The sequence below is a fragment of the Mytilus galloprovincialis genome, chromosome 14 (genome assembly GCF_965363235.1).
Source record: "Mytilus galloprovincialis chromosome 14, xbMytGall1.hap1.1, whole genome shotgun sequence".
Classification (NCBI taxonomy): domain Eukaryota; kingdom Metazoa; phylum Mollusca; class Bivalvia; order Mytilida; family Mytilidae; genus Mytilus; species Mytilus galloprovincialis.
Window position 1 is genome coordinate 5,659,349 of NC_134851.1, and position 16,646 is coordinate 5,675,994.

Sequence of the window (16,646 nt, forward strand, 5' to 3'; positions counted from 1 at the left end):
ATTCTGCAAATACGTAAGACGCTTGAAATGTTTTGAAAACCATATCATTTTCTGTATTTTCAGTTGTTTGGTTATATAAAAAAGGTTATATGCAACACATATATGTCATGAACAGGATAACACATGTATCATGTGCTAGTTTGTTTTATGTAATGTGTCCGTTTTTATTATGTAGTTAGTCATCCCTTCGGTTTATCATGTATATCTATTATACAGTCATTTTATAAAATTAACTGTTTGCAAAAGTATGAATTATTCTAAATAATAAGGATGTTCCCAACCAAGGCAGAAAACTCTAGCTGTATTGGTGGCAACGTTTTGATTTTTTTTCCTCTGTGCTCGTCAACTTTGTACTTTTTCTATTTGTTTTCATCTGAACGTCACTGGTTAGTCTTGTGTGCACGAAACGCACCTCTACGTAAAACATTTGAAATCTGATACCTTTTGTAAGCTATTATTCGTGTGTTTCACTGTCCCATATGTTCTCCCATGTATTTGTGTTGATGTCCTGTCATGTAATGTTGTAATTTGATGTTATTTCCATGCCATAAAAGCAGTAGGTTTGGCATGCCACAAAACCAGGTTCAACCCACCATTTGTTTTCTAAAAATGTTCTGTAACAAGTCAGGAAAAAGGTCATTGTTATATTATAGTTCGTTTCTGTTACATTTTAATGTTGTGTTTCTGTTGTGTCGTAGTTCTCTTATATTTTATGCGTTTCCCTCAGTTTTTTTCCCAATCGATTAATGAACTTCGAACAGCAGTATACTACTGTTGTCTTTATTTTCATACGGAAGTCATTAGCCGTTTTCCATTTTTAAGACACATTGCCTTTAGACACTCTCTCGTTTTGGAAATATGTGAAATTCCGTTAACTGTTGTTAAATATTACTTTATCATAAATACCAGGATAAAAAAATATTTAAAGCTAGCCGAAACGCCTGAAAAAAAAAAAAAACAAAAACAAAAAAAAAAAAAAAAAAAAAAAACAACATAATGTCTAATTAAATAAGAAGTTTGAAAAACGAAAATATCACAAAAATACTGCAATCCGAGGAAAATTCAAAACGAAAAGTTCATAATCAAAAGACAAAATCAAAACACACCAAACGAATAGACAACAACTATCAGATTCCTGACTTGGTACAGGCATTTCGAAAAGAATTTTTGATCCACATTATGTAAGCTAATAACCTATTTTAAAATCCATCATCTTTAAGATAAGAAATAAATATGATATTGAGTCTAATTCAAACTGACAATGTCATTCAAAAATTGAAGAGAGACCAATTAAAAGCGACAAACAAATTATAAAAGTCTGAGCTACACAAATCCCACTAAAACAAAGGTGATCACGTACAACATCTGATGTTGTTTATGAAAGAGTTCGGTAAACCTGTGTATCTTAATGAAGAGTACCGTTTATCATTGTGTATACATCGTGTAATTTGTATCGACAGAAGACGTACAATCGAGAGTATTTTAAAAATCAACGAATTCCAAGGTAAACTCTGAAAAAGGATCAAGTCCATCAAAATGATCAAATCAAACTTTAGACTGTATCAACTAACAGATAAAAAAGAACAGCTGGAATATTGCAATGTTAGTACAGGCCACGGAAATCCTCAAGATGAACCTGATTTTTATTAATAGCTTAACCTCCAATTTGTATGAATGTGTTTATGTTTCAACATGAAACGTAAATACCCTATTAATTCACACTTGATGTGACAAGTTTAAATAGGTGTCTCTCACTTTGAAGATTTGGTATTTCTTACTAAACAATGACAGTTGAAGGTAAGATATGTGTGTTGTTCTTGCAATGTTGTTTTAAACTTATAATCTTTGTGAATGTTTTATTTGTTTATAAATGTGTTTAATTAATTTGTTTTAACAGTGCTGAGTTTGTTATGCTGTTGTTTGCCTTTTTGCAGTTTTTATTTTTTTGTTGTTGATGGCATGACAATGTTATACAAGCTTCTTTTTAAATGCTAGAACTAAGTTTGAATATTGTTTTGCTATTTTTCTCCTCTCTGATCTTTGGCATTGCAAAAACTTCATTTCACTAATGTCAAGCACCGCCCTGAGATATACATATATTAGTCAAGTTTATCTAATTAACTTGGAGATTGATGTTTGATATTGAACGTCGTGTTTGATGCATAATAATTTAATGTTCAGCCATGTAATGATGTCACTTTAGCGGTATTTTATACAGTTCCATTTAAACAGGAGGTTTTACTAGCTATAAAACTATTTCAACCCACCATTTCGTCTTACAATGTCCCGTACCAAGTCAGGAATATGGCAGATATTTTCAAATTGTCCGGATCCGTTTATATGTATGTTTGCGTTCGTTTTTGTATCGGTTAAGTGTTTCTGCTGTTCCGTTTATTTCATCTTAAAGTTGATGTGATTCCTTTTTTGGTTTGTGACCCGGTATTGTTATCAATTAATTGATTTACGACTATTGAACAGTAGTGTACTATACATACATATTTCTGTATCTTTTATATGATAAGAACATGTGTTATCCTTTTCATTGTCAAAAATATTTCGATTGTATTTTTTTTCATATTCAAAAGAATTTACACGTTTTTGCCCCATTTGTGATTTCTGTTACATTTTAGTTGAAATTGATCTACATTAACCAACGAACAACAAACAACAACCAAAAACAAACAGAAAGCGACGAAAATACAAACAAAAGTACACCAAAACATAACATAGACACCCAAGGATCGAACAACACGAACTCTACAAAAAAATGTATCATGTTCGATTGAAATCAGGTTTTCCAGAAAGGTTTAAATATCCTGCTCCACATGTGACTCCCCTCGTGTTACTCCTTAACAATATTTCAAGAAGATTTATCAAGTGTTAGGGCATCATAAACAGCTGATTGGTAATTGACTTTTGATTAACATTAAGACATCCCCAACTTGGTAAACTATCAATTAAACACATTCGTAAACCATCAGTCACGTACAGTTTAATAACCTTACTATTTATTATATTACAGGAACAAACATCTCTACAATCCTGAACCATAACTTAACACAATTCAATGTCATTGTTTGGAACGAGTTTCCAAATTTGGAACTGGATCTGTTTTTCATCGGTCTTACTTGCAGCTGCTCATTGCTCATCGTATTAGGATGTATCTGTGGTATTAGAAGAATCTCAACAAATATCAATGATGTGTCTTGGACTGCTTCTTATATACCTGATGTAAGTACACACAAGAAAACGAATATGCGCTATTTCAAATACAAATGTGATTACTATAGAATTGCCACCTGTCTTTTTTACAATTTAACATTGGCATAAAAGCGAGATGTTTGGCATTCCACCAAACAAGGTTCCATCCAACATTTTTTTCTTAAAATGTCCTGTACCAAGTCAGGACAATGGCCATTGCTATAAGGAACGCCAGTACTGTCTTGTTATGATCATTTTGCATTATATGGTGTGCACTTGTCATTATCTGATGTGCACTTGTCATTAAATGATGTGCAAACACCTTTATATGATGTGAAAATATCCCTATATGGTGTGCAAATATCCTTATGTGATGTGCAAACATCATTATATGATATGCAAACATCATTATATGATGTGCAAACATACTTAAATGATTTGCATATATACTTATATGTTGTGCAAATATACTTATATGATGTGCATATATACTTATATGATGTGCAAAAATACTTATATGATATACATATATACTTATATAATGTGCAAATATACTTATATTATGTGCCAAGATCCTTATATGATGTGCAATTATACTTATTTTCTGCGCAAATATACTTATTTGCTGTGCAAATATACTTATTTGCTGTGCAAATATACTTATATGCTGTGTATATATCATTATATGATGTGCAGTCTCCCTTTTATTATGTGCAAACATCTTTATATGATGTGTTTGTGTCATTATATTATGTGCTTATAATCTTATATGATGTGGTTTTATTCACGTCATTATATGATGTGCTTTCATCGTCGTTATGGTCAGTGAACATGATTACGATTAGAATGATTACTGTCTACGTCATAACTAATTCCGATCTGCTTCTGTGGAGTAACTAGTAATTAGGCTCAAATTTGTAGCCACCGTTTGGAAAATGGTTGAGACTTAAAAGAGATAAACCTTGGCATGTTAGGACCTCGTTTTAAGATGCAAAAAATCACATCGGATATTGTTGGAAAATTGTCAAAATATATATGAATTGCAAAATTTTGTTTAAATCGACGGGTCTACAATAATGAACCTACTGAGTCTACAATAATGAACATACGGTTAAGGGTATTAAATTTAAGAAATAATTCTTTTATAGCATGGTCTATGATCGATTTAACGAGGGAAGGCATTATATTCATATTTCGGTATACCTAACGTTATCATTTTTCTTTAAGAAGTTCATACACGAATTCTAGTATGTTCATTTATGTAAATATTGCCTTGCTGATCATTTTAGCTGTTCGAGTTTCTCTTTATATATTCTCAAGATAGACACAAACGAATGGGAAAAAATAGGACAATTTCTTTTTAGCAGAGAATTTTTTTATCTGAAGCTGATACTGAATGAAGGTGTGGTAAATATTAATGAAACCACAAACGGCAAATCCAAAATTAAGTTCCCTGAAGTAGCAAACAACTTTCATACTTCAGTACTTTGATTATATATGTTCTTGTCTATACCTTGCAAGAAAAGGTTTCTCTGTTATTAGTTATCAAGATACTAGCCAATAAAACAACAAAACTCTAAAAAGCCAAAATTGCCCAAAAAGTACCTTTACTATAGAGTATATTCAGACACATTGCAATATTTGTTTTTTTTAAATTTATTATGTTTCCAGGATTAACGCAAAATATTAAAAGCCGCTGTCGTTAATCTTCACTTTGAAAAATTCAAAACACGACACTCTATCTGTAAGAGAACATGTCTCAGTAAACAATAAATAAAAGCAGTGTTGTAAGTTCATTTTGACACCAATCCGATTAGATTACAGATATTGTGTGTTCAAGTTTTGCTTACGCCGATCAAAAAACGCTCAATGCAAGACCATTGGGATTCTCCAGTTTTGTCGGATTGTTTCACACCTTTAAAAATTTGAAGGCTGAAATTTCATTGGCTGATGTAGTATATACAAGGACAGAAAGTAAAATGTAGCGTTATCAGATCCTTGTATCGAAAGCTTACACAGATGATCTGTACATTATATATTCTTCAAATGTGTTAGACACCGACTTTAGTGTGGAAAGGAGCAGGTGTATTTCCTTGATTGACATTGAAAAAAATAACATGATTTTTTTTTTTTATTTATTTTTTTATTTTTCCCTCATTTTTAAATGGAAACAAACATTTTCGCTCCCCTTCTAAAATAGATAAAATCTCTTTCAAAACATTTAGAATCAAACAATTAAAAAAAACTTGCCCCCCCCCCCCCCCCCCCACAAAAAAAAAATCAATGGTCCTGTTTAATTGAGTTTAGAGGTGTATTTTAGTATACTAGCGGCTTCCCACGAAAACTTTTATATTGCGGGTTACTGCATGTCTAGTGGTGGGGTCGGGTCGGGTCGGGCCGGGTCAAAACCAAAGACTTTAAAATTCATAGTTGCATGCTGCTTCCCTGCTAAGCACTCGGGATTAAGGATTAAGACAAAAGCTGGTCGGCTTGGAAACAGAATAATGTGTCCAGGTGACATGTCTTCCTTCGGATGTTACCTTTTATACTAGCATGTTAAAAATCCTGCTCGAGGTGTCGAAGCAAAGCAGAGTTAATATTCATATCACATTAACATGTTCTTGCACGAATATGCATATCAATTTGCCGTTTGACGTCAAGAATCCACCCATAATCAAATATAGTTGAAACTGTGAAATATATGCACAAAAACATAATAAAAAGCTGCGCGCAAATATAATGCACCGAGTTCAGGTTTATTCCATATATCCCTTAATCCATTTCGGATGAAAGGGATTGGCGCTTGTTGGTCGAGTGTTTACTTTGTCATTTCCGGGCCATTTATAGCTGACTATGCGGCATGGGCTTTGCTCAATGTTGAAGGCCGTACGGTGACAAATAGTTGTTAATTTCTGTGCCATTTTGGCCTCTTGTGGAGAGTTGTCTCATTGGCAGTCACTACTGTATCACTAGCATGTCAACACGTAGGTGTGTGGTCAGGGGGTCTCTCCGGGCACTTCGGCTTTCTCCAACAATTCAAAATCACAGCCACGAAATAGCATGATAGTGTTGAAAGTGACGCTAAAAACAGTCAATCAATCATCCATACCAGTATACTTATGGCCTTTACATCTATATATTAATTCTCACAAAGTCAATGTATGACATCAGTACAACAATGATAACTATTTACAATATATACAAAACAAGAGAGAGAGAGAGGTTTCAAAAGTACTAAGCCAGCTGGAGGACAAACGAACGTGTTTATATATTTTTTTTAATAATGAACAAAGCTTCTTCAGGGCTGGGTTTCTAATACTCGGCATATTAGTTTAAATAAAATTGAGAAAGGAAATGGGAAATGTGCCAAAGCGACAACAACCCGACTATAGAGCAGACAACAGCCGGACACCAATGGGTCTTCAATGTAGCGAGAAACTCCTGCACCAGGAGGCGTTTTTCAGCTGGCCCCTAATCAAATATGTATACTAGTTCAGTGATAATGGACGTCATACTAAACTCCGAAATATACACAAGAAACTACAATTAAAAATGTTAACTGTAGTGTATCATGTCGTTGTATAAAATTGGAGGATAAATACTCTTTACGTTTTTATAGTGATATTCGTCTCCAATTTTTCGATTGTTACATTGATGGCAAACATGGTTTTATTTTAATACATTTTGCCCACAGGTATTCGTCTCAGATTTTTCCCCCTATATACCTTCATAAAGGTATATTGGAATTTCTTTTTCTGAGACGATGCCTGTGATTTTGTCACCTTCCTGTTTCTATCGGCAATTTTTTATTAGTCATTCCAAATCGAAGGAAAATAACGTCATGTTTACAGTTCAAAATATTAAGATATTTCTCAAATTCCTGGTTTTTCTATAAAAATTGTAATTAATAGCTTTTGACGAATTGTAGACTAGCGAATTACAGTTCAGAAACTGAAAACTGGTCTTACAATCTTTGCTTCATACAGGTAACAGTTTTTAGTTCACAACATAATTTGGTGTTGAGGATTTCAGATTTAAAAGTAATTTACAGAATTTTAAATATATCTTTTCAAATATATAATTATTACTAAAACCCCGTATGTCGCACCCATACACCAGCAAGGGCTTGACAATTTTGTCAAAAAGATCAAATTAACATTTTACAGAAAGCTGATACATCCTTTCCATTCTCAGGTTTTCGTACATGGCTTTAAGGCCTTATCGGATAAATGTTTTTAAAATTTCCCGTTTTAGTAACAACAAATCCTAAATAGTTATATTGTTTTATCATCTCAATGTGAGTATCATTGTAAGAAAATCGGAGATTTTTTAGAATCCATCCAAACAAAAAGACTAAGACTTTGATTTTGTCAACTGTACTTTCAATTTCCAAGCCTTACAATAATCATGAAAATCATTGAGTTGAGTCTGCAAGTCCTGTGCTGTTTCAGTAAAAAACCGTGTCATCTGCAAACAATATATCAACACACTTAAGAAATATTTCTAATTCTCTTTCCAGATCTTCTGGTATAGTTCTTTTAAGTCCTGTAATATTGTTACTCACTAAGAAATTATTTTAGTCAATCAAAAGTAGATAAAATAGGAATGATGATAAGTTTTCTCCTTGCCAACACCATTGTCACAAGCAAGCAAAGTATTCTGGATTATTATTACCATCGTGTATCATCGGTACAGAGTATATAGCTTTATAGGTACTTCGAAGCGTGAAAAACTATATACCGTACACTCATTTAACTATGCCCCGTACAGAAAGATCTATGTGGTCAGCTATACACCATACAAAAAGCTTCTTGTCGGAATAAAATATCGAAAAATAACATATGCATAAAAGATTTAAATGCCAATTATTGAAACAGCTATACTGATGAATATAGTTAGTTATCAAAGGTACCAGGATTGTAATTCAGTACGGCAGACGCACGTTTCGTCTACTATAGAATCACATCAGATGAGACGAGCGCCAACTTCTTTGACAAGTATTTGCACATGTCTTTAGTTAGCGTTCTTGTTTTGGGAAAATAATGAGACTTCTTTAATCACCAACCTACGACCAAATCATTTCTTAAAACAACAATTATATTTAGATTGAAGTACACATTGATATTATGTAAACAAAACAAAGTTTTTCGTACCGTGTCAGAAGAAAAATCGATCACAACCGTTTGGTTAGTATCTATATCCGCTGACCGATGATACACGGATATGCCAGCGAGTGGGTAAGTGTTGAAACAAAGAGTGATGACACCATTACATGTATAAGGTTGACACATGAATGACAAGGTTAATGCTGTTGATGCTATTTTTTTAAAGAGACAAAAACGAGGAACATAATGCAAAAGACGGGCGTCACCCCATTCATATCGGTTGGAAAATAAAAATATTAGATACCCTAAATTGGAAAAAGTGTAATTTTCAGTGGTTTTTTTGATGCCCTTTAACTCAATAACTGTATCATCTACGTAAAATCCGTTGACATTACCGAAAAGATTCAAAATGAGTACCAATCCAATCTAATCGGATGAACAATTAAATCTTAAACACTTCATCAGGAATCTCAGAAATCGTTGACGCTATTCCAAATCTGATGACATGTATACGCAAGTTGCAGAATTTTATTAGCAATTAAAAAAATCTTCATTAAAATAAGTTGAAAATTAACAATCTGGTATATATGCAAATATCTCCTCATTGTTGAAGACCGTACGGTGACCTATAGTTGTGTATGACTGTGCCATTTGTTCTGTTGTTGAGAGTTGTCTCATTGTCAAGCATACCACATCTTCTTTTTTTATAATTACCCAACAACCATTTAGCATTTCGCGGTCACTACGTCGACTGAGCTAGCGGTCTCCGAAATTGGGTATTTTTTCACATAATTGACGTGTTCTGTGGAAAAAAATTGGTTCAAAGACAAATTAAAGAAGTAAAAAACACTACATGTATACGTCATATCACAAATATTTCCGACTTTGTATGGTTTTAGATGAGATGCGGCTCAATGGAATCGGTCTCTTCCTTTACTAGCATAGATTATATGATATACTAGATTTAATATCATTTTACATATTCAATACTTCATTATACATCTTATCATTTACAGATTTATATTATTCAATAACATTTTATAAAACAAACCATCTCGCTATTTTATGCTGAGTAGATAGATTTATAGCTATTGTTAAGAAATATTTTAAAAACTGACTGTGATTTCAATGGTGTCTTTTGCAATGAATAGAAATAAGAAAATGTGGTATGAGAGCCACTAGGACAACTCTCCATCCAAGTCATAATTTGTAAGAGGAAACAATTATAGGTCAAAGTACGACCTTCAAGACGGAGCCTATGCTTATCATATTTTCTCCACAGCCTGGAATTTCATATCATAAGCACATCATATAATGACCTTTCGACATCATATAATGAAGTAAACATAACCACATCATATAAGATTACAAGTACATACTATAATGACTCAACCGCATCATATAAAGATGTTTGCACGTAATATAAGGGAAACTGTACATCATGTAATGATATGTACACATCATATACGGATCCTTGCACATCATACAAGTATATTTGCACATCATATAAAGATCTTTGCACATAATACAATACATCTGCACATCATATAATAATGTTTGCACATCATATAAGTATATATGCACACCATATATGCTAATTTGCACATCATATAAGTATGTATGAACATCACATAATTATGTTTGCACATCATATACTGATGTTTGCATATCATATAAGGATATTTGCACATCATATAAGGATATTTGCACATTATATAAAGGTTTTCGCACATTATATAATGACAAGTGCACATCATATTAAGATAAATGCACATCATATAATGAAAATGGTCATAACAAGACAGTGTTGGCGTTCCATATTGTTATAATATGAGGTAGGCATTTCCTGTAAATGGGGACGAAGTCTGTATGAATTATTTTTTTGTAACTTAAATATTTGTTAAAAAAAAGAAACGGAAATACCATAACGTTTCCGATTTTGGTTCTGTTGTTAGGGATTTTAGTTGTGACGTTATTTAAGTTATGACGTCATATGCAATGTAAACAAAGAAACGCTATCATCAGGTAACGTTTTTTCATATCAAGGAATTATTAAAAATGAAATTGGTTTTGCGTCCCTTCCTATTTTATACTAGACTGATAAATATATATTTTACTCAAACGAGACCGGAACACGGAAGTACATTGCGCAGATCCGGAAATTCAAAAACGCGACAAAAAAATTTTAACGATTTTGAGTTCATTAGTACAATGAAAATATCGGGAAAATTTTCCCGATTTTTTTTTTTTTTTTTTTTTTTTTATTGAATTTTCTACTGTTATTAGGGACTTCGTCCCCATATTATACTTCGTTTAAATGGTGTTTACATATCACAATTGATACGTTATTCTCGTGCATGTTCACACTATACGGACTTCATATACAGAAGTGTGCACAGAAACTGCTTCAACAAAGTTATGAGGAGGACAGATTAAAATTGACACTCCGTAAATTTTATGGACACCATCACGAATTAGTTGATCCATATGATGTGTCTTTGACCAAACTAGCTAAGGACATTTTTACCACATGGTAGATTGTGGTTTGTCATTACGTCGTCTAATCTTTTAATTACCGAACGTGACTTATTCCCGATTGTGACTGTTTTGCTGAGTGTGAATTCGCATTACTATAAGACATGGTACGGTACTTATCTATCCCAAATTCATGTATTTAGTTTTATGTTATATTTGTAATTTTCATCGGATTTTGTCAAATTGGTTGACGTCTTTTCTGTTAAATTCATGTGTTATAATAAAGAATATTAATCACCGCCTTCATTTATTAGTTTTGATTTTGTTCAACGTAATCTGTACGATTTTTATGTTTGAAGTTAGATTCAAAACAAACCGGACATATATATAACATAGTCAATTGCTATTGATTAGTATTGCAATGTGCATTATGTTTAAATGTAATATCAGTATTTAGTTCTATATAATCTTAATTCAATCCTATTCCTATCTTATTTTTTAGAAATAATTTTTCAAATATGACGTCATATTTGTGCTGTTTCAGAAATTCAAATGTCTGCATGACGTAATATTGTACCTTTTCAACACTTCGTATGTGACGTCATGGCTATGACTTTTTGCGTTCAGGCCTGGTTTGTCACTGAGTCGGGTGTGTCTATTTTCTGTGTTGGTCTTCAATGCATTATGTATTATGGTTTTGTTTTCTGTAATTAGTTAACGTCAGTTTGATCATGTAAATCTTTTATATTCATTTGATAAAATTAACTGTTTGCAATAGCATAAATTGTTCTATATAATAAGAGTTGTCTTATCACAAGCAAAAAATCCTAGCCGTATTTGACACAACCTTTTTCAACTTTTGATCCTCAGAGCTGTACAACTTTGTCCCCCCCCCTTTTTTTGACTTTCGAACTTTTATATCTGGGCGTCACTGGTAAGTCTTGTTTGGACGAGGCGCGTTTTTGACGTAATGAATTTTAAACCTGATGCCTTTTGTTATCTGTTATTCATGTGTTTCTATGCCTAATACGTTCTGCTATTTATTTGTATTGTAGTCCTGTATTATATTATTGTGTGGTCATTTTAATGTTATATTTAACAATGCCATCAAAGTGCGAGGTTTGGCATGCCACAAACCAGGTTCAACCCACCATTTTTTTCTTTAATAATGTTCTGTACCAAGTCAGGAAAATGGCCATTGTTATATCATAGTTCGTTTCTGTGTGTGTAACATTTTTACGTTGTGTTTCCGTTGTGTCGTTTGTTTTCTCCTATTTTTGAGTGTGAATTCACATTACTATAAGACGTGTCACGGTACTTTTCTATCCCAAATTCATGTATTTGGTTTTGATGTTATATTGGTTATTCTCATCGGATGTTTCTAATGCATAGTCCGTTGCTGTGTGTGTTACATTTTAATGTTGTGTCGTTGTTCTCTTCTAATATTTAATGCGTTTCCCTCAGTTTTAGTTTGTTACCCGGATTTTGTTTTTTTGTCCATTGATTTATGAGTTTTGAACAACGGTATACTACTGTTGCCTTTATTTACATTTTAATGTTGTGTTTATGTTGTGTCATAGCTCTCCTCTTATATTTGATGTGATTTCCTGAGTTTAATTTGTAACCCGGATTTTTTTTTCTCGATCGTTTATGAATTTCGAACAGCGGTATATTTTTGTGGCTTTTATTTTCTGTGTTAGGCACTTAGGTCAATCTCTGAACAAAGGTATTGTATGCATTTGTTACTCGACAGGTTAACGCTTTGACTTTATTCATCAAGTGTGATGTAAACATATTCAAAGTATATATATTACAAATATGTATAATTGTAGTAAAAAACATAGTTTAGTGTATAGTCAACGTGTAATCTAATAGAAGTTCCTCTGGAATTGTTTTTATGAACAATGTCATACTATCTGACCCTGTTCGAGTGACTATTCTATATCCTTTATTCCGTAAGAAACAACTACTGTAATATGATCTAGTGGATATGATGTCATATAATAACTCTTCCACTAGGAACTTATATGATAAAGGACCTCCTATTTCGTGCCTGTTCGAGGTTGAATGATCTTTCTTATTGAGCAATACATAACTACTGTCAGTGCTAAACATTTGGTACTTTAATAATCTAAAACACATTTTATTGTATATTGTGTCTATTCACAGGCTCCACAACACGCCACAGTACTTGATGCTTACACCATAAAGACGGAAACACACTATACTAGTGTTCCAGATCAGGATATGGAACCTTCGGAAACGAGATTTTGATTTAGTTTTATTTAAAGTTTAAATGACAATAACATGAATAAACCGTGTTGATGTATGCCAAACACTTACCTGTGTATGTTTATTATAAAAATAAAAGTCAAATGTCGTTTATGTTTCTTTACGGTTGATCAAAACTGGCAAACGGTAAAAAAATTGTTTTCCAAAGTACATATCATTTCATCGACGCGTTTGCATTGAATAACTCTCTTCAAAAATAAATTTAATGAACACCAAATTAATAAACTAATTGAAAACCAAACACGCATACACGGAAAAAGAAACGAGTCTTTTAAAGCATACATATAAAAGATGTGATATACTTGCCGATGAGGCATTTTTAAACTAGAAACTAAATCACACAGAAGATTGCAATTGTATTTACCGTACAGCCTTTAACAAGAACATTATATATACCAACATATAAACGGTACTGACATGACAATTGTAAAACAAGCAACACCAGAAATGTAAACGTTTACTATAGGAGAACTAGATTGCATGTTAACTAACAATGGTTAGTATGAATAAATACTGTTTATAGACCTTACATAGAAGTACTATCTCGCATATTAACCACTGACAGTAAGTATAGACATATATTGTTGATAGACAGTGTATAGGAGTTCTCACTCGTATGAAAACCACGGACGGAAGGTATTGACAATTACTGTTTGTAGATAGTGTATAGGAGAACTATATTGTAAATGATATGCAAATGGCAGGGTTCTTGTAAAACATTAATATAAAATAAAGTTGGAAAAAATTGCCACTGAGACAACTGTCAACAAGAGACCACATGACAAAAAATTAACAACTTTAGATCATGGTACGGCCTTCAACAATGCACATATCGCATAGTAACATATAAAGTGAACCAAAGTGACAAATATTAAATAAGACAAAGAATGTGAAGAGATTCAACAAATTTTTTGGCGAAAAGCCCTGGCATAGCCTAAAACAGTTATGATACAGCATATAAAAGAAAATATGAATCTGAAATCGGGTTAAATCCAATTACAAGATATATTAACATTAGTAAAATGAGAATTTGTTTCCAATCACTGCGATATGTTGTAACCAATACTGAAATAAACAATCGTCATAGAGTATCTGTGTCTTTCCGTCCCATCTGGGTGACCCTGTATCATGACTCAGTAATAACCGTTATGTGTAGATACTTATGACTGTTTAAACAGTTACCGGAGTAATATGTGTACTATATTTGGGTAATATAAACATTTGGGAAAGATAGTCAATGAAACACCTACCTGTTTAAGTTAATGAATGTATTTTTAAAGAGTATAGAAAGACCAGAATGAGATAAAGAGTTTGCGATGGAAAACTTTTTTTTTTTGCATACCACTCAATTTTTAGTGAATACATGTCCGATGTGCCGATTTGCACCATTTAAAATGAATTGGATGTAAAAATTTATATAATTATCGTTTAAAAGTGCAAGGTGTGGCTAACTGCAAAACAAGGTTCAACATTCCAATTTTTTTGTTAAACTGTGCTGTACATTTTACCAAATAAGGAAAATGGCAGTTGTTAACTGATAGTTTGTTTCTGTGTGTGGTGCATTGTCGTATTGGTTTTTTGTTGCAGTTCAGTGTTTATAATGGTTCGATGTTTTCTTTTTGTAGTTGAGGTGTTTACCTCAGTTTAAATTTCAACCCGGATTTGTTGTCTCTCAATCGATTTATGACGTTCAACAATGCTATACTACTGCATAGCCAACCAACGACTTTCGATCATGAGAGAAAAAAATGGTACTTTATAGTTTCATAAATAATTGCTCAAAGGTAAATTTAAGTACTGATGTTCTCATCTGTCCTTTATGTCTATTCATCGTAGTAGACTGCATAATAAGGTTACCTGCCTGTCTATGCGTGGTTTTAATCAAATATAACCTTTATTTATACTAACAATACAGCTTTATTAACAAAATAATAAACAACCAATGTATTTTATTGAATGAACTTTTGTAAACATGATGTCATGTTAATGATTTCAACCACAATTTCCGTCATAAAAGACATAATTACTCTTTAAATAACATGTGAATATGTATTCAATACTGTTGTTTTGAGCTTATGTATGTTTCGTAAAGTGTGCTCTTTGCTAAAAAAGAAAGAAGACAAACAGAAATGCAATTAATATTATCGATATGATAAGTCAATCCTATTTCAACTGCTCTTTACAACCTTTTTTTAACCATTGCACATATATCAAGGATTAAAGGGAGGTTTGAATGCTCAATCTATGTAAAACCCATTATTTTTAGTAAAAATCCGTATTTAAAACATGTAAGCTTAAAGAAGCTTGGGTGTTACCAATCGATTTTTCTAAAATGTCTAAAAGACTTCTTGATCAATGTACCGTAACGGAACTTGGATTCACAGACCTTTTGTGTTTGATAAAATACATTGAAATTAACGAAATATAAAGACATACAGTTATTCATGTATGTGTTATACATGAAAACTTAAAACTTTCCTCATTGTGGAACTATTAGAATTAATATTTTAAAGCCAAAGAAGCATAAGAACCAAAACAGATGAAGACATATATGAATAAAAATTCAGAAAGTAGCAATATCTGTCTTATGTCTAAATTGACAGAAGGAGTTTGATGGGCAGAGTAGGTCGATGCAAAATTTGGTTTACATGCAGTCTTCCAAAATATTAAATAAACACAGGTTGTCCTCTGCTTTAAATTTTGTTGCAAAATACCAAAAAAAAAATTTAAATTAAAAGTGTCATATCAAAAACAATATAACTCTCTGCCTTCAATTTGTAAGTTTTCAGGTTCGAAGAATACGACACCGATCTACTTTAATAAAGGGTTTTGTTCAAAGGCATTTTTTCAATCAAAACTGTGAAAACGAAATATAACAAAAACATCTTGCAAAATTCTTTAATTTGCTTCTTCAGACATAATTATAATCTTCTTATACTTAATAACCCATATTTCGAATTTTACTTCAGGCTATAGTTTAGTATGGGTTCTGATTCCGACTTTTGAGTAAGAATTTCTGACGAATTCAAAATAGTCGAGTTAAAATCAGTACATTTAATAATAAATATATATATCAAGGTTGTACTTAGTCTTACACTATACGAAAACGATTAGAAGTTACAAAATCTAACATCAATTCAATTTATCATAAATACCTATACAATTTGAAAAAAAAATATTTATTTTGTAAATACTTGTAAATATATTGTCTTACTTCTTAATGATTGCACCTTGAAAATATTATGATCTGCTCTTTTCATAACGCATTCTATTATAAAAATTATTTTATTTGAGTTATCTCCCCTTATTTGGCAAAGTTGAAACAAATCAAATCAAACACAAAAAAGGTGTTTTTGAGAAATTACAATTATGATAAAAAAAAACACAATTTTCTATATTTTTATAAACAGTCTAAATTAAATTACATACAACTCTCAAAATTTGCACATTTCATCAAATATCTAAACCAAAGTTATCTGCTTCTTCAAAATCCAAGATGGAGCGGAAGACACCCGGGCCACCTTAAGAATTTTTTTTTTGTGCGTGTGTTGTGGTAACATAATATATATCATA

The 16,646-nt window shown here is 32.1% G+C and overlaps 1 long non-coding RNA gene across 1 annotated transcript; it reads left to right on the plus strand.

Annotated features, from left to right (window-relative positions):
* Positions 1-3,026: 3,026 nt before the first annotated feature.
* LOC143058324 (uncharacterized) lies at positions 3,027-13,161 on the plus strand. Its single transcript, XR_012973005.1, has 2 exons — positions 3,027-3,231; positions 12,951-13,161. It is a non-coding gene; the product is annotated as an uncharacterized LOC143058324 (long non-coding RNA).
* The last annotated feature ends 3,485 nt before the right edge of the window (positions 13,162-16,646 follow it).